Source organism: Pongo abelii, chromosome 7, assembly GCF_028885655.2.
Source record: "Pongo abelii isolate AG06213 chromosome 7, NHGRI_mPonAbe1-v2.0_pri, whole genome shotgun sequence".
NCBI lineage: Eukaryota > Metazoa > Chordata > Mammalia > Primates > Hominidae > Pongo > Pongo abelii.
Window position 1 is genome coordinate 153,708,489 of NC_071992.2, and position 26,158 is coordinate 153,734,646.

Genomic DNA, 26,158 nt, shown 5'->3' on the forward strand with positions numbered 1-26,158 from the left:
GGAGACAAAAACTCAATGTTATGGTAAGCACAATACCTGACATATAGTATGTGTTTAGTAACAATATATGTGTCTAGAATTTAGAAGGTGATAGAAATACAGACCGCTTTCCCTCCCCAAGTGTTTCTACCTGACTAGAGTATGATGAAGCATATTAGTCACATTTACATTTATGTTTTATTTGTGGCTGTGGAGTTAGCCTAATTTCAAATTGTGTTTTCATTGCTTACATGCCTTTCAACTTTGAAAACACTGCGTAATCTTAATAAGCCTTATTTTCTTAATCTGTAAAACAAAATAAAACAAAAAGAGCAATAACAGTATCTATTCATAGAGTTGTTGTGTCAATGGGACTGAAATGATCTGTTCTAATTATTTCAGTTCCCACAGACACAACTCTATGAAGCCGTCCGTCAATTCGTCCCTGTCTTGAATCTATGTATACAGAAAAGCATTATTTTTTTATTTTGTATTTATTTATTTATTTTTAATTTTATTTTATTTCAGTTTTTGAGACGGAGTCTCGCTCTGTCGCCCAGGCTGGAGTGCAGTGGCGCGACCTCGGCTCACTGCAAGCTCCACCTCCCAGGTTCGCGCCATTCTCCTGCCTCAGCCTCCCGAGTAGCTGCGACCACAGGCACTCGCCACCACGCCTGGCTAATTTTTTGTATCTTTTGTAGAGACAGGGTTTCACTGTGTTAGCTAAGATGGTCTCGATCTCCTGACCTCGTGATCCGCCCGCCTCAGCCTCTCAAAGTGCTGGGATTACAGGCATGAGCTACCGCGCCCGGCCCATTATTTTTATTTTTCTGCACTGTGCCAAGTAAGAGAGTTATCAAATGTTAAAGGTGACATGCATATATACATATGTGTGTGTGTGTGTGTGTGTGTGATATGAGAGAAGCACTCAATTCTTCCCTGTCTTTAATATATGAACACACAAAAGCATTATTTGTTTTTATTTTTCTGCACTGTACTAAGCAAAATAATCATCAAATGTTAAAAGTGGCATACATACATATATGTGTGTGTGTGTGCGTGCATGTGTGTGTCTGGGAACTTACTTCCTCCATACAAACATTAGAAATACCTGAAACTAGTTGGACTAAGGTTAACCATATAGCAAACGCCAAAGGTCTAAGCCAACTTGGTTTGAGAAATAGAATTATTATATATCATATTATACTAAACACTACTTGAAATCATTTGATAGGGCAAATTCCTTTTGTTGCCATGGAAGATATTAGAATAGGATTCCACCTATAGAAGCATTAGGACAGCTGTATGTAGCAGCATTTTGCCTGTACCTCATATAGAACTTTGAAGACATAGATATTTATTAAATGTTTACTATTAGGATAATTTTCTTGGAAGTAGTTTTCACTAATAGCCATTTGAGAATAATATAAGAAGAAAAATGTGTTCACTATTTGACATGAAATTGGTCAAAAATTTAACGTTATAGTTATACTTACTGATATAAAAATTAGAATAAAACTTCTTACATTTACAGATAAACAGACTGATATACTAATCTGAAGATTATGTTGAGTACAAGTCAGTTTTACCATTTTATCATTTTATTCTGAAATATTTATTTTGAAATCCATGGTATTAAAATATTATATTAATTTTCAGACTCACCAGATGTTGAATATGTTATCTTTTTTGAAATTTAGTTTCAGTATTTACTTTTGTGGCACTATTTACTATCAATATCATAGGGTATTCTCTCCACAGATTTTAAAAAGTCTAATCATTTGTTTAAAATATATTTTGAGATACCTGTAACACCCCTGAGAAAATGGAAATAATCTAGACTGTAGTTGAGCCAGAATTGGAAATCACTCAACATTGAAGCTTCACTTGCAAAAGAGAAAATAAAGAAGCTCAAAGTATAAATCAATGTATATTCCTAACACCTACATTCTAGGTTTCCACTTTCAAAATTCTGATTCAGATTTTGCCTGCATCAGAGGAAAATAGATGAGAAAGAACACAAAATCCAGTTTTAAGGAAAATGGATCAATAACATATTTCCCAGAAGAAGATTACAGATACAGTATGTAAATTTCTTCTTGAATCTCTTGTTGAAGCAAGAACAGAACAGCAGAAGCCATATGAACATGGAACATTCTCAGGATTACCTCACCCTAAAATAAGAAGGAAGAGGAAAAGGAAGTTGAACACACAGCAAAGTAAACACTGAAATCTTTTCTAAAAGTACCCTGTACGTAGGTGTGCTCTTTTGAAATTAGAGGTTTTTTACATCCTTGAGTGCCATAAGAACATTTTGTACTGGATTGAAGAAAGTTTATATTTTAGATTGTGCCATCCATTTTTGGGTTCGGGGTATCAGAAAAATGCTAATAAAGCTCTTATGAGTTGCTTTTATTTGGGGGCATGTTGACTTGAAGCCCTGTTATAGGTCTATTTCCTTGACCATGATGGTACTGTCTAAATATGCAAACTTTCCATGGGCAATAGACTATAAAATAAAATAAAAAATGATTATTAAAAGCATATTATTCTTGTCCCATCTATTTACATTTTAAAAGCTCTGTCTTTAATCTTTTTTTCTCTCTGTATGCTTTCATTAATAACTTGTACATACCTCCATTGCAGCAGACACATTTGAATTACATTTTCTGCTTGATAGATTTCCAGTTCCCTATCTTTTCTTAAAGGTAACCCTGGAACTTAGAAGAAGGGCTGTGTAATTGAAGAATCTCAAATATTTATTAAATTAGTGGAAAAATAAAAATGAAGTTATTCTTTAAACATTTAAAAACATATTATTTGCCTATTATCATTGCAACAACATGCAGCCTAACTAGACCGTAGAACCCCTGAAGTCCATACTATTTTCAGAGGAGTTGCCTCCAAAGCCGCAGCAAGTGATTTTGATTTAGACTTAGATTTTGCTTTTGAGTGAAAGAGAGGCCATGCTCTTTTTAGCTGAGTTAGATTGACACGGCACACTTTTTGTTTTGTATGTGTCTAATTGGATGTGGTTGAATTCTGTTTGGGAAGTGGTTGATTGGGTTTGCATCATATGCTAGTGTTAGGGTTTACTGATATAAAAATGAATAATATATGGCCCCAGATATTGAGAACTTACAGGTTAGTTATGGCAAATGGCTTTTCACCAATCATCTCATAATGGAAGTATAAGTTCCTTAAAGGAATATAGATGTTAAAGTAATTAATTAAATGGAGCTCATATAGGTAACTGATGGTAATGAAAATCAGGACACAAACAAACAAAACGTTAAAAAAAATTAAGTTGTGCTTTAGCAACTAGAAAAGGAGCAAGAGATATTTCAAATGGAGAAAATAGCATGATCAAAGGTAAGGGCATATTGGTCTGAAACTCAAAATTATTTATCAAGAAGAGGTTCATTTTTGCACATAACAGAAAATCCAGAGTTTAAACATTATTTATATAGATTAAAATAAATACCTGGTTCTTTCCAAGTCTCCTTTCTGTCATTCCCTGTATGCTGGCTTTTGATCTTGGGCTCTCCCTCTCATAATTACTAGATGCCTCAGTAGTTCTTAGTCTCATATTACAGAAACATCAAAATTCTTGGGTCATAAACATTATAGTATTGAGTCCTCTTTTAGAAACAAGGAACCCTGCCTGGAAGCCCCTTATGTCTATTGGCTAGAATTGTGTTATAAGTCAATTTTTCAATCAAACACTGGAATTGAAAATGGAACTTATATTATTGATTCAAAGTAATTAAGATTTGCTAGCAGAGCTGGGTCTATCTTCTCTAAAGAACCTGGTACCTGAACAAGAAGGTTCTTTCAACATGGAAGAAGTAGGTGTAAGAGTGAAGTGGGATTAGCTTTTTTGGAGCATCCAAAAATGAGTAAGTAAAGAGTACAAATGAAATTCAATCATAGGGATATTAAGGAACTCTGAGCAATTTGACGTGGACAGACAATAGGATTATTTGTCCAAGCCAAATATAAGGAGTTTGCATTCTGGGTGAGATAATTTGGGTACCCAAATTATTTTATCTTTTATTGGTAAGAAAAAAATGTGAAGCAAGCAAAATTCAAAGTTTACTTACTTAATTACAATGTTCTTAGATGCTTGAGATCCATGAGCCTATGTATTTTCCTTATATGTATTAGGAGACAGGTATTATATCCACTTTTCACATATGAAAAAATTGAGACTTGGGAGAATCAATATACTCAAAGCTTCGTCAGCTAAAAAAGAGTAGAACTGAAATTTAAACTTAGGTTGGTCTAGCTCCAAAGCCTGTGTGGGTTCTAGTTCTGTGGAGGATGAGTTATCTGCGCATACCCCATTAGAATTTTATAAAACCTATAAGGAAGATATTGTGATGAAGTAAGTTATTGTATTTTTCATATGCCTCTTCCAGTCTCTGGTTAAGAGGTGAAACAGAATTGCAATAGCACTCGAAGGGATTTTCACTGAGGCAAGGAGGTGTGGACTTTGGTGACAGAATGCTCTCCCTACCTTATGGGTCCCTTCTTTGCTGTACAGCACGACAGTAAAATTTAAGTTTGTCTCTGTCTTCTATTTTGAGGATGGCAGAGGTTAATAGCCTAGAGAGAATTAGGAGGGGCACATTCTTCAGTCATGGCTACTCAAGGAGCTTGTAGATCTGGCCATTGGGGCTCCTTCTCTGGGCCCTCATACATTAGAGAACGTTACTCCATTCCTCCTCTGCTGTGCCCCATCCCTTCTTGCCCCATCCCCTGAGGGCAAGGAGTTCATGGGACAATTGGACCTATTGAAGCACCTATTGAGAACTCACTTCTTCCTTTCTAAACCACTGTTTGGAGACTCAGGTCTCTGAAATGTGTAATAGACTCATGCCCACTTGCAAGTACACATGGATCAGTATGCAAGAGTCTTTTACAGACTAACCTGTACGTGTACACACTCTTCAGCATGATAGGTAGCAAAAAAGGTATGTGCTTTCATAAACTGGAGTGCTGTGGAGCTTGGCTTGGATGTGAGGAAGAGCTTGTCCACAGATATGTCTACCAGATCATTTTAAGATGACATGGTGCCAGGGGTCAAAGAGAAGGCAGGGGACATCTATTTGTATTCTTGCCTCATGCCTTCTGAATACTATTAGTGGGCCTAAGGCTGTCTCTAACTTACAAAGAAGAAGGAGTAAACAGAAGCTATACAAAGTTATATGGAATAAAGGCCAGTACATTAGTAATAATAGTAGCTAGCACCTATGTATCACATTCTGTGGGCTGTGCTCATTACATGTGTTGGCACATTTCATCTTCATCACAACTCAGTCAATAAGCTGTGATGTGAATTTAACCTCTTATGTTGTGCAAAACACGGCATGATTTGACAGCCCCAGAAATTTATAATTTAAGGCACCATTGTGTTCTCCATTTTATACATAAGGGCCATGAAACACAGAGATAAAGCAATTCACCCAAGACACATGGTCAGATTTGTTCCCAAGCCATCTGCCTCTAAGTCTAAGTCTGTGTTTTAACCATTGCATCATTCTCCCAAGTGGAAAGAAATTGAGAATATTGTGTCAGGAATAGGTGTGTACTTCATTGTCTTCTTGTGTCATATTTTTAGGGCTTTCGACTTTAAGTGGCAAGTTCCAGAACCTGAGAAGCAAAGAAACCCAAAACCAGCCTTTCTTTTGCCTAGCTCTAATCCATTTCCTACCCACGACCAGAGGAGCTCTTGTAAATATATCTCTACCGCCTCTTGCTTAAGAACCCACAGTGGTTCCTTATTGCTTATCAATGGATGAAATTCCAACTGTTTAAACTGACTTTCAAAAAGTTTTAATATTTGGTAATCTGTTTAACTTCTAAAACTTCACCCTTTTCCTTGTCAACTTCCATTCCCATATTCTGCTATGTTCACTTCCTGACACTCATCATCTCTCCTTTGGGCATATCCTCACAGGGTTTTTACTGCCCAGATCTGTTCACATTCCCCTACTCTCTTCTTCCACCCCCTTCTCCCAGTTAATCCCACTTATTCTTCATGTTTTTTTTTTTTTTTTACCTCTTGTCACTTTTTTAAAGAAACCTACATTGACCAGTCTTCCCTTGTACTGTATGTTCATTAGCACCCTTGCAATGTTCCCTCTTGTAGCCCTCAGCAAACTTGGCTGACATTGCTTGTTTATTGTGTGTGTCATCCATAAAACTATACATAGCTTCACAGGAGGGACTTTGTATTGTTTTTCATTGAGTCCTCCACAGTCTAGTACATAGTATGTAAGAAAGAGTTGAACAAAAAACTGAAAACTGTCATTATTTAAGGCTTAAGTTAACAAAATTTCAACAGCTTCCAAACCATGAACTCTAATTTTGGTAATAATTATCATTATGTTTTCTTTTTTATTCTATTTCTCTTGGCAATTTGCAATGGTAGGACTTATAGTGAATGTTCACAGAGGGAAAAAATAGTAGGAAAATAAAGGGGGTGCTCCTGGACACTTAGGTAATGAAAAATACACAATTTTTAAAAATCAGGATTAGATTTAACACATTCTGACTAGTTCAGAGATTTTTTTGAAACCATATGCTTATCACCATATTTTTCTGCTATTTCCTTTTCTTTTCTATTTAATTTTAGCAGACACATACAGTTCACATCCAATTTTAGGTATGGTACAAGAAATTTAACATTTTTTCAGAAGCAAAAAAATTAATTTTTTTGCATTTTCACTGACTTTTAGCATAAAACTACATACCCATGAGACATCAACAATAACAACAAAAAAAAGCAAAACCATATAGTCTTGAGTTTGAATATGACTAGATGAAAATTAAAACTATATGTTTTAAGAAAAGGCCACAAAATGACCTAAATTCATCCTCAGTTTATAAAAAGTATGGAGCAGTATTACAGGCAATAATGAAGAAGGTAGATAAAAACAGTGCCAAAAAACTTAAAAGTGTTTCCAAATATTTACATTTGCTTAGAGATTCTAGCAGAAATTACTGATTTAAGCATTAGGCAATGAATGAGCACTTTTAATAACAATACAATACTGACACAAAGAGAAACAATTGGAAGACAGCTGCTTCTGTTCTGAAAATCATGTGGAGTGTACACATTTGGCTTCAAAAGATAAAATGAAATTCTTGCTGGAAAAAAAAAAGAAAAGAAAAGAAGCATCAAGAGGCACAGAGTGTTGGGTAGAAGACAAAGATGAAGATTGATGATTCCTTTTATAACGGTGATGCACAAAATATTGAGACCCTGGGAGCCATCCTCAACCCAAACCTATGAGGTTGGGCTATCCATCTCTCATTTTCCTATAAAATGTGCACATAATATTTTAAAGCTCTAAAAATTACTCTGAGGCATAGAATAAATAAGCTGTACTGCTGTTATCTCTACATTTACTAAGTGCTGTGTGTTATGAGAAGTAATAAAAGCTTACAGAGACATGGGCGGAATAGGAAACAGCAATAGAGCAAGGCATAAATCCTCCAACCCTTGTCAGAAGGAGTAAGCCAGTTTGGCCATCAGTAAAATGGGCTTGTGTAGCTGAATGAATTTGTATGGTCCTGTTAAGATCCACCTATTCATTATGTAATAAATAATAATTTCATGAGCCCTCCTGTGGAACACGCATTGTTTCAGGCTGTAATATACAATCCAGATGTTAGTGTCAAGGAAAATATAAAAATCAATTAATCATAAATAAATAAACACATGATTTAAGAGAAAAGTAGTCTATATAATACAAAGATAATAGAGTTAGGTATTAAAAAGTAATTGGTTGAATAGGGAGATGGTGGATTAGAAAGAGAAATCTCAGTTGAGTATTATTTGAGCAATATGTGAAGAATCACAAAGATATGGCTATATTCAATTGTTGGGGAATAGTATTGTAAAAACTGGGGGCATCACGCAAAACAGACTATAAAATAAGAAAGAACCTGGTATAGGCCAAGTGCGGTGGCTCACGCCTGTAATCCCAGCACTTTGGGAGGCCGAAACGGGAGGACCACCTGAGGTCGGGAGTTCGCCACAAGCCTGACCAACATCAAGAAACCCTGTCTCTACTAAAAATATAAAATTAGCCAGGCGTGGTGGCAGGCACCTATAGTCCTAGCTACTTGGGAGGCTGAGGCAGGAGAATCGCTTGAACCTGGGAGGCAGAGGTTGCAGTGAGCCGAGATAGTGCCATTGCACTCCAGCCTGGGCAACAAGAGTGAAACTCCTTCTAAAAAAAATAAATAAATAAATTAGAAAGAAAGAACCTGGTGTACTCAAGAAAGAAAAAAGAGGCCAGTGGTGTGTATTGAATGAGGAAGAAAATGGTAGGAAGTATGTTTAGCAAGATGCAAAGGACCATGCTACATAGACCTTTTCAAGCCATGGTAAGCAATGTGGTTTTACACATCCCATCCGGAGATGTCACTGGAAGGCTTGCGTTGTCAGGTATCAATTTGACTTAGGTTATTAAAATGCCACTTTGGCCACTGTGTGGGAAATGGATGCAAAGAAAGCAGGAACAAAAGCAGACAGGACAGTGAGCAGACAATTTTGGTGGTCCAGATGAGAGACCCTGGTGAAAAGCAACACACAGCGAGCAGTGCAGATAAAGTCTTGTCATACTTGAGAAAGATTCTTGACATAGAGAGATTAAAATTGTTCATAAATTGCAGGTGGATTCAGGTAATGTTAGAAATCAAGGATAACTATAACTTTTGGGGCCTGAGATGTGAAATATTAGGAACAAGCCAGTTTAAGGTAAAGAACAAAAATATTTCTGGTTGGTCCATGTTTGGTTTGAAACCTCCATCTGACATCTGGACAAAGTGGAAGCTTGAAACATGGCTGCTATGGAGTCATCAGCATATCCATAGTTTGTAGAGACGTGCACTGGATAAGAACCTCAGGAAGAGGGAATAGAGAAAGTCTTCAGGGGCAATGAACAAAGGCCTTCCAACCTATAGAAGTTGGGAGAAGAGAAAATAGACTTCAAGGGAAAACAAGATCTAAATAAACATTCCCTAACTCTAGAACTGTTGGGAGGCGATAATCTCTGATCCAAGTCTCAGATATTAAGAAGTGTACATTCATCTGGCTGCTATTGTGAATGAACAGCAAAGAGTATTGAGCACACTAAAGTGAAAGACGCATTTCTTTTTCTTCAATAAGCTCAATAACTGATTGGTGAGAAAAAAAGTTATTTTAAAACCTGAGTGCTAAGTTCAATATGAGATGCAAATCTGACGTAGGGACTGAGATTACGCAGGAGAAGAGAGATTAGCTATTTGGAGAAAGGAAGACAGAGACAGCCTCTTGGATAAGGTATACTAACTAGGCAAGAGGCGCTCAGAAATAAACCCTAGGATACATGTCCTAGGTGAGATACGGTCATGTGCCACATAACAATGTTTCAATAATGGATGGGCTGCATATAAGACAGTGGTCCCATAAGATTGTAATAAAGCTGAAACTTTCTTATCACCTAGTGACATTGTAACTTTCTTAACCATAGCACAACACATTGCTCATGTATTGGGGGTGATGCTGGTGTAAACAAACCTACTGCAATGCCAGTTATATAAAAGTATGTACTATATGGTCAATACGATGCTACATTATATTACTTGATAATGATAATAACCAACTATGTTACTGATTTATGTATTTACTATCCTATACTTTTTATTTTTAATTTAGATTATACTCCTTCTAATTTTTTTTTTAAATTAACTATCCTCAGGCAGGTCCTGCAGGAAGTATCCAGAAGAAGGCATTGCTACCGTAGGAGATGACAGCTCGTTGTGTGCCATTGCCCATGAAGACCTTCCAGAGGGACAAGACGTGAAGGTAGAAGACAATGAAATAAATGATCCTGAGCCTGTGTATTAGGATAATGTGAGTTTGTGTCTTCGTTTTTAATAAAAAAGTTTAAAAAATTAATAAAATTTAAAAATAGGAAAAAGCCTATAAAGAAAATACTTTTGTCTATGTGTACAATGTGTTTGTGTTTTAAGCTGATATTACAAAATAATCAAAAAGTTTTAAAGTTTAGAAAGTAAAAAAGTTCTGGTAAGCTAAGGTTAATGAATTATTGAATTACTACTATTATTATTATTATTAAGAAGGAGTTTTCCTCTTGTTATCCAGGCTGGAGTGAAGTGGCATGATCTCGGCGCACTGCAACCTCCACCTCCTGGGTTCAAGGGATTCTCCTGTCTCAGCTTCCCAAGTAGATGGGATTACAGGCGCCAACCACCACACCTGGCTAATTTTTGTATTTTTAGTAGAGATGGGGCTTCATCATATTGGTCAGGCTGGTCTTGAACCCCAGACCTCAGATTACCTGCCCACCTCGGCCTCCCAAAGTGCTGGGATTATGTGCGTGAGCCACTGCCTCCAGCCTATTGAATTTTTTAATAGAAATTTAGCATAGCCTAAGTGTACAGTGTTTACAAAGTCTATAGTAGTGTATGATAATGTGCTAGGGTTTCACATTCACTCAACACTCACTCACTGACTCACCAAAGCAACTTCCAGTCCTGTAAGCTCCATTCATGCTAAGTGCCCTAGCAGGTCTACCCTTTTTCTTTTCTACTGTGTTTTCACTGTACCTTGTTTATGCTCAGGTATGTTTAGATATACAAATACCTACCATTGTCTGACAATTGCCTACAGTATTCAGTATCATAACATCTGCACATGTTTACAGCCAAGAGCACTAGGCTATACCATATAGCCCAGGTGTGCTGTAGGTTAAATTATCTAGATTTGTGTAAGTCACTCTGTATTATTTGCACAGTGGCAAAATTCCCTAACAACACATTTTTCAGAAGGTATCCCATTGTTAAGTGATGTATGTGGGTCAGGTTGTCTACATGGGGATTCACGTATTGAAGTATAACCTGAACTAGATGTCCTCTTGCCAACGATGTTATCTCCACCCCCATCAGGTGCTGAGACAAGCATCCTTCCTGTTGTGTATCCCTGTTTGCTTGTGCAAAGATGTGTGCCTGCCTGTGAGTGTGTGTGTGTATTCCACAGTATGATTATTTTCCACTTAATTAAAAAGATAAAATATAAACATCTAGGCCATTCAAGCTGAAACATCTTAGTTAAAATAATTCATCTCTCTGCTTTGTCTCACATTCTCTGTGCACATCTCTCCGGATGGCCCAGTGGGTAAGGGCACAATGGTATTAGCTCCAGGCTTGTGTTATGGTGCCCTAATGCACTGCACATCTACCTAAGTCCCATGCTAAATCCTTCCAGAACCACCATTTCTTCATCCCTGATAATTAACAGCTAAGGTATTTAATTCCATGCATAATAACTGGCTCTTGGGGCTGGGCACAGTGGCTCACACCTGTAACCCCAGCACTTGGAAAGGCTGAGATGGGAAGATTGCTTGAGCCCAGGAGTTTGACACCAGCCTGGAAAGCACTGGAAGATCTCATCTCTACAAAAATTTTTTTAAAAATTAGCCAGGCGTGATAGCACATGCCTGTGGTCCCAGCTACTAGGGAGACATAGGCAGGAGAATGACTTGAGTCTGACAGGTTGAGGTTGGAGTGAGCTGTGATTGCGCCGTTGCACTCCAGCCTGAGGGACAGAGCAAGACCCTATCTCAAATATCAAAATCAAAATAATTGTTTATTGGAAATTATTGTATAAAATATTTGTATGATTGAGATAGCTATTCATGTTATGCAGAATGAATATGAGGCAAGAAGCAAAACAATATTGCTTTGTTTTCAAAATAAAAAAGCGCACTGGATTGCTATGGGAATCAAGGAAATTAAGTGAATACAAAGATGCAAAGCTAGTATTTGTTAGGTGTACACCATGCACGAAGCATTCTTCCAGGCAGACAATTCTTTTAGGTAGGAATTTCAGAGGACTGAAATTCAGACTGAGAGAGGTCAAACAAAGGACTCAAAGTCACACAGCCAGCAGTTGGTGGAGCCAGTCTCCCTGCACCATGTCTGAAGGCTGAGCCTGTGCTTATCTTGCTGTCCAACACTGCCTCCCAGTGGTCTCCCTTACCTTCTACATCAAATCCATCACACACCTTATTGATTTTAGCTTCCGATTCTCTCTGGTTCACTCTACTTTTTTGTTACTATTGCCCTAATTCAGCCTCTCAGCAGCAGCGGAACTGGCCTTCTCCGAAGTTCCTTCTTTATTTCACCTGCCACAAAAATATGTGCCTTTTACTAGTTTGAATTTTTTTCAGTGACTTCCCACTCTTCATGAAGAATTTCAAAACACATTAGGCTAGTGACTAAGACAACACGCAGATTGTCTTTAGCCTAGCTTTCCAGCATTATATGGTACAAAGATGCTAATCTCAACTAATGCCCCTACACACACATATCATGAATCATTGGTAAGTTTGAATTCATTCTGGGTACCTCACTTAAGTGGTGGAGTCTGAGTATTATTAATAATACATTCTTTTTTTTTTTCGTGCAATGACTATTCTGTGCTTTCTTTGTTGTAGGATGCTTTAGCCATTCTTTTTTTTTTTTTTTTTTTCCTGACGGAGTCTGGTCGTGTTGCCCAGGCTGGAGTGCAGTGGCGCCATTTTGGCTCACTGCAACCTCCACCCACTCCTGGGTTCCAGCAATTCTCCTGCCTTAGCCTCCTGAGTAGCAGGGATTACAAGCACGCATCACCATGCCCAGCTAATTTTTTGTATCTTTAGCAGAGATGGGGTTTCACCAGGTGGCCAGGCTGGTCTCAAACTCCTGACCTCGTGATCCACCTGCCTCGGCCTCCCAAAGAGCTGGGATTACAGGTGTGAGCAACTGCGCCTGGCTTTTTTTTTTTTTTTTTGAGACGGAGTTTCACTCTTGTTGCCCAGACTGGAGTGCAATGATGCAATCTCGGTTCACTGCAAACTCCACCTCCCCGGTTCAAGCGATTCTCCTGCCTCAGCCCCGCAAGTAGCAGGGATTACAGGCACCCGCCACCATGCCCAGTTAATTTTTTTTTAATATCTAGTAAGGACGGGGTTTCATCATGTTGGCCACGCTGGTTTTGAACCCCTGACCTCAGGGTGATCCACCCTCCTCGGCCTCTGAAATTGCTGGGATTACAGGCGTGAGCCACTGCACCCGGCCAGGTGTTCTCGAATATATTTACATCTACATGATTTAAAATCTACATTTAAATCTATTTATTTGTGTGTGTCTGTAAAGTGTTTATTTAAACTGGATTTAAGAAATGAATATAAATGCCAAATTATAGCAGTGTATATGGATAAAATGGAAAGTTTTTATGATTTATTGAAATGAAGACAGGAACAATAACATGAATAATAACTCTAGGATAGGCAAATAATCTAGGAGTGGGCACATTGCTCCCATGTTCCTGATGGAATGTAGTGTGGTATACTGCCGGGGGAACCTGAACCTAGAGTATATTGTAAAATGGTAACTAGGGGATCTCTTATTACATGCTGTGCCTTTTTCAGATCTAAATGGGAAGTTCTCATAACCTAGATATTTTGGAGCCTCATGCACCATAGTATCTGTGAAATCACTTATTAGTCTGAAATTCAAACTGGCCTGGAATTAAATTCTATCAGGCTCTCTACAATCTCCTGAAAACTGAAAAGGGATTAATAGCAGAGGTAGGGTTTCCTGTTTACCATTTTACAACATGCAATCTTTATTTATGTCTTTGAATAGGTTTTTATTTTTCTTACTGACTAAAATGCTCTGTGGAAGGCTAAATAATGGCCACAATGGTGCTTAAGTTTAAATCTCCAGAAACTGTGAATACATTACCTGGCCTGGTAAGAGGGATTTGTAGATGTGATTAGAAATTGAGGATCTCAACGGGACACCGTGGCTCACATCTGTAATCCCAGCACTTTGGGAGGCCGAGGCAGGTGGATCATGAGGTCAGGAGTTCGAGATCAGCCTGACCAACATGGTAAAAGCCTGTCTCTACTAAAAATACAAAATTAGCCAGGCGTGGTGGTGCATGCCTGTAATCCCAGCTACTCAGGAAGGCTGAGTCAGGAGAATCGTTTGAACCCAGGAGGTGGAGGTCGCGGTGAGCCGAGATCACGCCACTGCACCACTGCACTCCAGTCTAGGCAACAAGAGCAAAACTCAGTCTCAAAAACAATAAAATAAAATAAAATAAATAAAAGAAAAAAAACAAGAATATATTTTTGTATAATAAGTAGGTTAGAAATCTAATAGCACTTTTGCATATTTGAGCTAAGAATGATACTGTTTTGATAAACGTTTATTCTCTGCAAACATTGGCAATAACAGGAAAATCAGAAAGTGGCTGAAATTTTGCCAGGCATACCACTCATCTTGTTCACTGTGTATGAACTGTAGAGAACAATTAGTTTGAACTCTTTATCAATCAGATAAATCACATAATAAGGTTGAGCCAGTACATGTTGTTTGTTTAATTTGTTGAAAGCATTTGTAGCTGGATTTATGGACTCTGCTCTATTTGCTTCTTGAGAAAGCAGAGTGATGGTTTAGGTGGAGCCTTCTGGGAGGCATGAACCGGTGTCAATCCAAATAAATCTCTCCAACGCAAAGCAAATGAATGGAATGAGCCATGTAGCTGACTCAGAGTTCTTTAAGTAATTGGGACATTCTCAAGTTTCCTGGAGCAGTTTTCTAAGGTCATTCCAAGCCTCCAATTTAGTCATCATCTCACTTTATTTTCAAAGTGTCAGTTTGGATGACACCTTCATTAAAACCATTATGAATTTAATAATGATGATAATTCCAGAAACTGACAGCTTAGTGGCATTAGGGAAAGACGGGCTGTTGCCAATTTATATATTTTGGTGTGCTGTCAAGATGGAAGGCTGCCCAGTTCACTCCGCCCCAGCTCATTCCTGGCATCTTTTCCTTTAGCATGATCAATGTCATAACCAGCTCCCCCTGGTCAACTCAAGTATTAACAGAACCTTAGGCGACCATGATCTTAGTTTCCCCACTGTCCTCGCATCTACCAGTTTTTACTTTCTATAATTTCGGATTTAAAGATACCTTTCAATCCTCTTCTCCACTTCCGCTGCCACTAACTTCAGAAGCAGACATCAAGCCCTGTCTTAAAGAGGCACAGGCTGCTTGGCTTCTTCATGTTTCTAAAGTCACCTGTCAAAGTCACACTGCTCACAAAAATAAGCAAAAAACAGTGAAACCACATTAAAGACACCTATAAATAATAAAAGCATGAGTGTACAAAAAGGTTTGGGACTTGTTTCAGAATTGAGATATAACAATGGGACAAAATTAGAAGTGCAGAAACAGGTCAGAGAGAGAGGAAGTCTGTATTTTTTATTAAATTTAAACACTTTTTTCTGAAAGAGAGGAGGTAACATTTCAAATCTCAGAAATGGGATGGATTTATTAACAAATAATCCTAAGAAGACTGTTAAATTATTTGGGAAAAAAAACCTCTGGTACTTAATTCAAGTATCTACCAATGCAATTTCAAATTTAAAATATTACTAATAAAATTTTAAAAGCACTATGAAGAAAATAAATAACTTTAACCAAAGGCTGGAGAATGCCTCTCTAAGAATAATACCATAGGGAAAAAATCATTAAGAAAAGTATGTCTAGATTTGATGAAATAAAACTATAAAATTGTCATACATTATAAGATATAAAATATTTAAAACCAACAGCAAATTAGGAAAAATGTATTTCAAACATGTAGGAAAGATATAGAGTTAATATATTTAAATGGCTTTAATAAATCAGAAAAGCAATTCCCTAATAAAATAAGCAAAGAAGAAACACTCACACATACAGACACACTACTACACACACACTTAAAATTTCATGGAACAAAAATGTATAATAAAAATATTAACAAGTTTCTAATTTAACTAGTAAAAGCAAATATAACTTAATTTTTTAAAAAATAATAATTGTTCTTATTGCCTACCAAATTGGTGAGATTAAACATAAAATACCTAGTGCTGATTCGGATATACTGTTCCTCCCACTTAAATTGAAAATAATCTACATTGTAGATTTTTGAAGAAAAATCTAAATTTAAAAATCTATTTTGAAGTTTCTTCTAGAAATTGGCTACTACCTAGACCAACTCTGCATTGCTGTCTCAGAAAATAAACTTAGCAAGATGAGCAGCTGAAGGTGTATAAATATATTAACCCAAGTAACCTAGCACAGTGAGCCTTCTGCAGTGAGCCTCCTGCTGTACCCAGTGCTGGGATGGCTCTAGAAAAAAAAAAAAAAAATGCCCGACCCATCCAGAATGTAAAACTGGGGCTATGGAGGCCTTCACCTCCTGTCTCCTAGTCTCTCAGTTCAACAGGCTGCCCTTGCTTCTCCAAGAGGCTGCCTTCATCATGCCACAATTAACTGTGTGAGCAGAGCATGAGTGTGCTTTGATCACTAGTTGATCCCTAGCACCAACAAGAATGTCTGGCTCTTTAGATGTGTTAAAAAAAATGTGTAGTGATTTCATAAATAGTTTTGGCCATTCTTGAGCATATCTGTAAACGGCTCAATTAGCTGAAAGATCAGGGCTCTTCAGAAGCATATTCACAGAAGTTGAAGTTCTCCTGAATGTGGTAAAGACACAATCATGACCACTATTCGAAGCCAATGCTTAAACCTGCTCAGACACTCTCTGTTGCTCACACCTGTGTAAGGACAAAAAGGAGTATTAAGAAAAACATCCACAGATTGTTCATCTATTTCCAGAGCTAGGGAGCTCAAGTTAGAAAACTCTGTGGCAACCACTAAACAGTGTAAAAGGGCAGCCCTGGCGTCATCTCTGTTGTTTGTAGAATGAATATGTTCCTGAGGTTCTAGGATCTACAATTGGCATTGCCTTCATGATACTCAGAAGAGATGCAGTTGCAGTTGCTGTTAGAAGGTAACACTGCAGATAAAATAAAATAAAAATACAAAATTGTATCCTGGGAAGGACATTAAGAAGACTTTATTAAAATTTTCCTCCCTCTTCTAGTTTATATAAAAGAAACGAACAACCTTAGATTGAATGTGTCTTGACTAAGGTCACAGAGAAAGCTCCTTCCTTCCTTCCTTCCTTCTTCCTTCTTTAACAAAAACTCCTTGTAGTAAAGAGAAGGATCATCGAAGTCCCAAACTCCTCAGAGCTGGTTGGTGGAGGCACTGAAGGAGGCCAAGGGGGCTCAGACACTGATACAAATTTTGATGAGTGAACAGGGACCAAATATTTTCTTCACACCTGTGGAAGCTTATTATCTAGATAGGGGTAGAACATTGTCTACATTCTAATTTTGGGTAATTGACAGAGTACACACTTGACCATTTTAGAGGAATCTCCTAAGTATTTCTACCTCTTATAATGTAAGATCCAGTGGGAAAATTATGGCATAAAGAGGAGAGAGAGATCACAGCTCACCTTCAAATTATTTAACCAGGAATCCAACATGTTTAGGAATGTTTGTTATAATATATGGAGCACAACCACCAGTGGCAAATTTTGATCAGAGACAGAAAATCCACCTGAGAAAGAACTCACCCTGAGTTGGTTATTAAAAATGAAAATTATCTAACTCAAACTTCGGGCAGTTTATCACTGTGGACTCAAATTATGGATCCTTGGGAAAGTGGCTCACATTAGACATGAAAATACAAACTGCCCTTCTTCTCAAACTTCCAGGCACAAAAGAAAGGTCAAACTCTAATTGCAGCACAAGGCTCCAAGCTTTCGTAATGATGGTGGAAAATGACAGTGGTTTGGAGAGTTCTGGGACACACCTCTGAAGCACATGTCAGGCACTCTGCAGGAATTCTGAGATATGTCGGTAGTAACTGAGAATTGGCAGAAGATTCTTCTTTACCAGCACTCAAAAGGAAAGAATACTATGTTAACTGATCTGATACTAGGATACTGATTGTGACCTGGTTCCAAGTATGTTGTATAAACATGTGTCAACATGTCTTATTCTCCTATCAGTCCTTCCAATTTAACCTCCTGATTCCAAGTTCATGGAGATGTCAGAACAAGACTAGTTTCTTTTATTTTCTTTCTTTTTCACGTGGGTACTTGGAATGGTAACTACATAATCTTTCATCCAAACCATGATAGTTTTCAGAATGAAAAGGTAATCTGTGTAAAATTAAGCTAGAACAGTGTCTATGAACTAGAACAGCTCAATCAAAGGGATATATGTAGTCATTCTGGAATTTGGCGCTAGCCAGTTCTTAGAATTTTAAAGCAGACTCTGGCTGGTAGTCAGGCAGATACTTAAGGGGATACATCATGTTTGTTTGTGTTTTGAACCTAAGACATATTCTTCAGCACAGTTTTGCAGAGAAGTCTACTCAGGGATATCAAATACTAACATCAAAGTACCTGTCACTAATATTGTTGAATACTTTTATATTATCCATTGTCACAGAAGGAGAAGTGGTTGGGAAAGCAGAAATGAAGAATACCTATATTTTCTGGCCTTGGTATAATCTAATAGAATCCCAATCCCAACTATTCTAGTGTCTGTTGTTATGGTTAATTTTATGTGTTAACTGAGCCATGGATGCCCAGATATGTGGTTAAACATTACTTCTGGATGTGTCTGTGAGGGTGTTGCTGAAAGAGATTAACATGTGAATTAGTGCACCGACTCTCCCATCCAATTTTTTGAGAGACTGAATAGAACAAAAATGTGGAGGAAAGTGAATTAACTTTGTCTGACTGTTTGAACTGGGATATCAATTTTCTCTTGCCCTCAATACTCCTGATTCTCAGGTTTTCATGCCTGGACTGGAATCTATACCATTGGCTCTTGGTCTATTAGGCTTTTGAACCCCTGCTGCTAGCTTTCCTGCCTCTCCTCCTTGCAGAAGGTAGATCTTGAGTCTTTTTAGCCTCCATAATTGCATGAACAGACACCTTATAATAAATCTCTTCCTGGATATCTATGTCTCCATCTTTCTATCTTTTTCTGTATATCTACATATCCTATTGGTTCTGTTTCTGTAGGGCACCCTGACTAAGACAGTAATAAACTTGTTTTTGGTTTCAGGGTCCAAAGTCACCTGCGCATTCCTATTAAGCAATGGTACAGCTCTTCTGCTTGAATTTTCTCATTTGATGAACAAAACCATCCAACAAAATGTTTTCCTTTTTGTTTTCAAATACTTCTTATACTTTCTAGATGATATGTCTAATCCACATGTTTTCATTGACAATTGATAGTTATAAATCAGCAAAGAACCCAAGCATGAAAATGGCTATGAAAATCTGGTTCTGTCAGTGCTAGTGGATCCAATGGCGCATGCTCATCAAGGAGAGAGTACAGGGAATAAGCTCTAAGATGGCATGATTTTCCTGTCTGTCCTAAAAATATTAATCCTAACTTTTCATTATTTTGGTTGAGTGGTTAATGTATTTTAAGGGTGGGAGTTTCAGTGGGAGAGAATTGTATAATGCATCATGTTAGAAAGTGTTTCTTTGGAAATGTGTGTCTCATGTCAAAGGTATTTATCCTTTTCGAGACTTGACACAGTTTGGCCCATGTTGCATGTTGCACACTGGCTTCAGTAGAATGAAGAGAAGAGCAATTTCTTCAGTAAAATAAACATACGTACTTAGGAATTAGGTGGAATTTGAAAGTGAAATGCGTGAAAACACCAAGTAAAATGACAAGCTATAACGTTCTTGTTGTATTTTTTAAAAATTTTCAGTTATATTGGGATGGAGAAGAACATGCCACACAGTTGTAATTGTCTGTCTACGTGACTCTATTTGCCTTTCTCTCTTTCTTCTAAAAAATACCCCTGTTAGTACCCCAATGACATATAAATTTAAGTTCCACCCACTTTGAAAATGGAAGTACTAGCTTTTTTTTAAAGAAAAAAATCTCTTGAAAGTTTTCTTCACTGATTAAATATGTGCTTTGGGTCTACAAACCTGGGTCCAATTCCAAGTTGATCTCTTGAATCTCTGTGTCCTCATCAATTTCCCTTAACCTATCTGGGCTTTGATTTCTTCAGCTGTTAAGTGGTGCGAGTGTTTACCATGGGCATCTTCTTGTGAATTTGTTTTTACGTGACATATATAAAATACTTATCAACATGTGTGACACCAAGTAGATGATCATAAATTTAATATAAAAGGCTACTCTCATACTAATACTGACCCTAGTAAAATCAATGTTTCCTAATGGAGTGCCCAGGGACATTGTGTATCAATTTATCAAAGTTCTCAACGAAAATCGAGATTCCTGGATCTGACACTAAAGAATAGGCTTGCAGGCAGGAAGCCATGAAAATCTTCAGTTTAGCAAGATCTGTGTGTCTTTTTTACACACATAAATATTTTAAGAAGACTTGTTTTAGCTTTCCATAGTAATCTGGACTTCATCACTTTTTTTTAACTTCTAGGGATTTTTTAAACGTTTATTTATAATTCAATCTTTCAAACCTTTTATTTAGACTTCCATTAAAATAAACATTACATAAAGTTTTATAGCAAAACAGAAAAAAGCAACCATCCCAGCTGGGGAATGCAGCCAAAAATGTTATGTTTTCAGTCATCACAAACATGTTATCAAGGAAAACTACAGCCATGAAGCAATTATACAGAAAAACTAATGGAAAACATACTAATTATCTAAATTGTTCAGGTGAGAGATTTTTTTTCTTTCTGTTTAATTTTCCTTTCTTTAATTAACTGACAAATGGGCAGAAACCCTAACCTTGGTTTATCCCATGATGTTAAAATCAAAGTTTAGTCTAATGCAAATACCAAAATGAAGTACTAGACAAATGCAACTTTGTCTTTCAAGTTAAGTTTTTGAGAACTAGTTAGATGCATTGTGCTCTTCCCGTAGAAAGAGTGTTAAAGTGTTGAGGATTGAATGTGACAGATTTTTTTAAATTGTGTTTTATTTCAATTTTTAAATAGCTTGATCAGGATATGATTGACATACAATAAGCAATGCATATTTAAAGCATACCATTTGATCAAATTTAAAATGTATCCATGCCTCTAAGACCACTTTCATAATTAATATATTTAACATATTCATTAACTTTAAGAATTTCCGTCTGCTCTTTTATAATACATCTCTCGTTCCTTATGCCCTTCCCTCCCATCCCTAGGCAACTATTCATCTTTCTCTTTCACGATAAATTAATTTGTATTTTCTTTTTCTTTTTTTTATTTTGTATGTGGTAAATGGAGAGATGAGTTTTAAAGAATTATTTTTGGGGTAGAGATCTACTGTAAGTGCTGACCACCCACCACAGAGAGAGAGGTACTTACTACCTTTCTCCCAAGTCAAGTTAAGGAGACAAGGAGTTTACTGCATGCCTCCTGTAGGCTGGAGGCCATGGAATTCTGGTGTTTGAGTCACACTGGAGAGAACCAACTGGTAAGAGGCTGAATAGAGCAGCTGAAGAAAGGGCTGGGTTTAGGAAGAAAGTATGGTACCAAACTTTTAAGCTAAAATGTTTCACAAGTATTCTCCCATGGGCCAGATATAGACTGCATGATCTAAAGAAATTCTTTACAGGAGGCTCCCCTAGAAGGAAGAGGTGCCTGAGCAGGGAAGCTGGAGTAGAGTCTTGCATGCCTAGGGACTGTGAGAGAGTGAATAAAGAGGGATGCTTTATCATGCCAAGAAAAATAGAGAGAAGGCATCTGAGGGATTCTGCTCCTGGGGTTTCATATGGTTTGGCTCTGTGTCCCCACTCAAATCTCATCTTGAATTGTATTGTACCCCCATAATTTCCATGTGTGGTGGGAGGGACTGGTGGGAGATAATTGAATCATGGGAGTGGGTCTTTCTGTGCTGTTCTCGTCATGGTGAATGGGTCTCACAAGATCTGATGGTTTTAAAAATGGGAGTTTCTTTGCACAAGCTCTCTTTTTTGCCTGCTGCCATCCACGTAAGATGTGATTTGCTCTTTCTTGCCTTCCACCGTGATTGTGAGGCCTCCCCAGCCATGTGGAACTGCAAGTCCAATAAACCTCTTTCCTTTGTAAATTGTCCAGTCTCAGGTATGTCTTTTTTAGCAGTGTGAAAATGGACTAATACAGGGTTCAGCCTTAAATATCTGCCACATGCAGAGTTTTGCCAAGTTCTAGATCACTACTGAAACGTCAGCCACATGGGAATGTGCATGTCCCCCTGCTTTGCTTTGTTTCCCTCGTTTAACCCAGGAGGAGCCTTTATTAATTTCCTGTTCCTGCTATAACAAATTAGCAGCACACAGTTGCTTAAGTGTGATTAACATATAATAAAAAATGCATAGTTAAAGCATACCATTCGATCAGATTTAAAGTGTATCTATGCCTGTAAGACCACTTCCATAATTAAGGTATTTAACGTATTCATTAATTCTAAAAATTTCCTTCTGCCATTTTATACTACATCTCTCCTTCCTTACGGCCTTCCCTCCCATCCCTAGGCAACTGTTGATCCTTCTGCTGTCCCTGTCCATTAGTTTGCCATATATATATATATATATATATATACGCCTATATATGTGTGTGTATATATATATATAGGTATATATGTGTGTGTATATATATCATTTTACCATATATATATACATACACACACACACACACACACACACACACACATATATATATATATACATATGTAAAAGGAAAGATTAGTTTCAAACAATCATTTTGGAGGTAGAGCTCTACTGTGAGTGCTTCTGAAGGTCAGAAGCCTGAAATGGGCCTCACTGGATTAAAATGAGCATTGGCAGGGCTGAATTCCTTTTGGCAATTTTAACAGATGATCTTTTTCTTTGTCTTTTCTAGATAGTAGAAGGCACTCACACTCCTTGGCTTGGGCACATTTTCCACCATGAAAGCCAACAATGCCAGGCCAAGTCTTTCCTGAATTCTCTCTAGAAGGTAGCTATGCTCACTACTATACCACCAACGTTCAGCTTATCTCTCTGGTTCTTCCTCTTCTCCTTCTATCTTCCACTTATAAGAGCCCATGTGACTACCTTGTTTCCACACAAGTAATTCAGGATAATCTCTTTATTTTAAGGTCATAAAATTAACAATTTTAATTCTCCTTCTCTATGTAATTTACATATTCACAGGTTCTGAGCAGTAAGACATGGACATCTTTGAGAGTCGAAGATTCTCCCTATCACAGGATCAAACACTGGACTGAGGTTACCAAAATGAGAAAAAGGAAGCCAAAGTTCTGAATTACAGAAGTACAAAGATGACTACCACACCCAGTATCTCAGCTACAGGCTTCCTTCCACCTGGAGGCAGTGCTATGGCTGAAGATGGGTACGGTGGATAAAGTCTTGACTGCAAATTAAATTCTGAGTACTGAATATTATATAGTCCTAGATATTAGCAAGAAATTTTATTTTCCTTTTTTTTTAGTTAGTGATCAGAACAATCATGGAGCTGTCCAAAATTTCATCCAGGGCACTGGAAAAATTAAACTCACGACCAGATGTAAAGAAATAATGGGAGACAAAAATCATAAAGTTATTCTGCAATCATATCTCACCACTTGTGTATGTGATATATAATAGTTACATGTATATTTCCCATGACCCCACACAGACAAAGTAAAATAAGGCCCTAATTGAATTAGCAAAAGACAGTTATCTCTATCACTGTTTGAAAACTGACAACATGTGGGCACACAGATGTGTTTTATCTGAAGGCCTACATTTACTTATTTATATATTTATTTATTTATTGTAACTTTTATTGCTATAGCATAGTTGTACATATTTTTGGAGTATATGAAATACTTTGATACATGTGCACAATTTGTAACGATCAAGTCAGTGTAATTTACCTTTTCTTTGTGTTGGGAACATTACAATTCTTCTCTTTTAGCTATTTTGAAATATACAAGAAAAATTGTTAGCTATAATTTACCTACTATATTATCTAACATTAGAATACATTCGTTATATCAAATAGTATTTTTATACAAATTTACCAACTCCTCTTCATACCTCGTCCTCTTTTCTTTTCCAGCTGCTGGTAGCCACCCTTCTACTCTCTACCTCCATGACATCCACATTTTTAGTTTCCACATGTGAGCAAAAACAGAAGATATTTGTCTTTCTGTGCCTGGCTAATTTCACTTAACATAATGACCTCCAGTTTCATTAATGCTGCCTCAAATGAAAAGATTTATTCTTTGTTGTTGAATAATAAAATGTTGTGTATGTATACTAGAATTTCTTTGCCCATTCATCCATTATGGACTCTTAGCTTGATTTCATATCTTGCCTATTGTGAATAGTGCAGCAATATGCATGGAAGTGCAGATATATCTTTGATATACTAATTTCCTTTCTTTTGGCCGTATACCCAGCAGTAGGATTGCTGGATCATGTGGTAACTATTTTTTTTTATTTGTTTGAGAAATCTCCTTACTTTTTCCTGTAAAGGCAGTAGTACCTTTCTTTTTTTTTTGAGACAGAGTCTCGCTCTTTTGCCTAGGCTGGAGTGCAGTGGCATGATCTCGGCTCACTGCAAGCCTCCCGAGTAGCCCGCCACCATGCCCGGCTAATTTTTTTGTATTTTTAGTAGAAATGTTGTTTCACCGCATTAGCCAGGATGGTCTCGATCTCCTGACCTTGTGATCAGCCTCCCAAAATGCTGGGATTACAGGTGTGAGCCACCACGCCCAGCCAGTAGTACCTTTCATTCTCACCACAGGTGTACAAGCAAATCCCCTTTCTCCATATACTCTCAGTATTTGTTATTTTTTTGTCTTTTTGGTAATAGCTGTTCTAACTGGGGTGAGATGATATCTCATTGTGGTTTTAATTTACATTTCCCTGAGTATTGGTGTTGCATTTTTATATACCTATTGGCCATTTGTATGTCTTCTTTTGAGAAGTGTCTATTCAGTCAATTCAGTTCTGTTGCCCATTTTTAATTGGAATATATATATATATATATACACACACACACTATTTTTTATATTATATATATATATACACACACACTATTGAGTTGTGTGAGTTCCTTATACATTCTTGCTGTTAACCCCTTGCTAGATGGATAGTTTGCAAATATTTTCTCCCATTCTGTAGCTTGTCCTTTTATTTAGTTAACTGCTTTCTTTAATGTGGAGAAGCTTTTTAGCTTGATGTGTAATCCCATTTATATACTTTTCCTTTTGTTGCCTGTTTTTTTGAAGTCTTAGCCAGAAAATATTTTCTCAGTCTACTATTTTATAACACTTCCCTAATGCTTTATTCTAGTAGTTTCATAGTTTTAGGTCTTATATGTAAGTCTTTAATCCACTTTAATTTGATATTGTAAATGGTGAAAGATGGGGATTTAGTTTCATTTTTCTACATATGGACAGCCAGCTTTCTCAGCACCATTTATTAAAGAGAATTCCCTTTCTACTATGTAGGTTTTTGGACTCTTCCTCAAAAATTAGTTAGCTCTAATTGTGTGGATTCATTCCTGGGTTCTCTGTTCCGGTCCATTTGCCTATGTGTATATTTTTATGCCAATACCTTGATATTTCATTATTGCAGCTTTGTAGTATAAAGTCAGGTTATATGATGCCTTCAGCTTTTTCTTTTTTCTAGCTCTTATTAGGTTCAGGGTACATGTGAAGGTTTGTTCCGGAGGTAAGAAACTCCTGTCACAGGGTTTATTGTACAGATTATTTCATCGCCCAGGTATTGGGTCCAGTACCCAATAGTTATCTTTTCTTCTCCTCTCCCTCCTCCCACCCTCCACCCTCAAGTAGACCCCAGTGTGTGTTATTTCCCTGCCATGTGTCCACGTGTTCTCATCATTTAGCTCTCAGAAGTGAGAACATGTGGTATTTGATTTTCTGTTCCTGCATTGGTTTGTTAAGCATAGTGGCCTGCAGCTCCATCGATCTTCCCTCAATAGACATGATCTCCTTCTTTTTTTTAACTGCATAGTATTTCATAGTGTATGTGTACAACATTTTCTTTATCTAGTCTGTCACTGATGGACATTTAGGTTGATTCTATGTCTTTGCTATTGTGAATAGTGCTGCAATGAACATTCATGTGCATGTGTCTTCATAATAGAATGATTTGTATTCTTCTGGCTATGTTCCCAGTAAAGGGATTGCAGGGTTGAACAGTAGTTCTGCTTTTAGCTATGTGAGGAATCATAATACTGCTTTCCATGATAGTT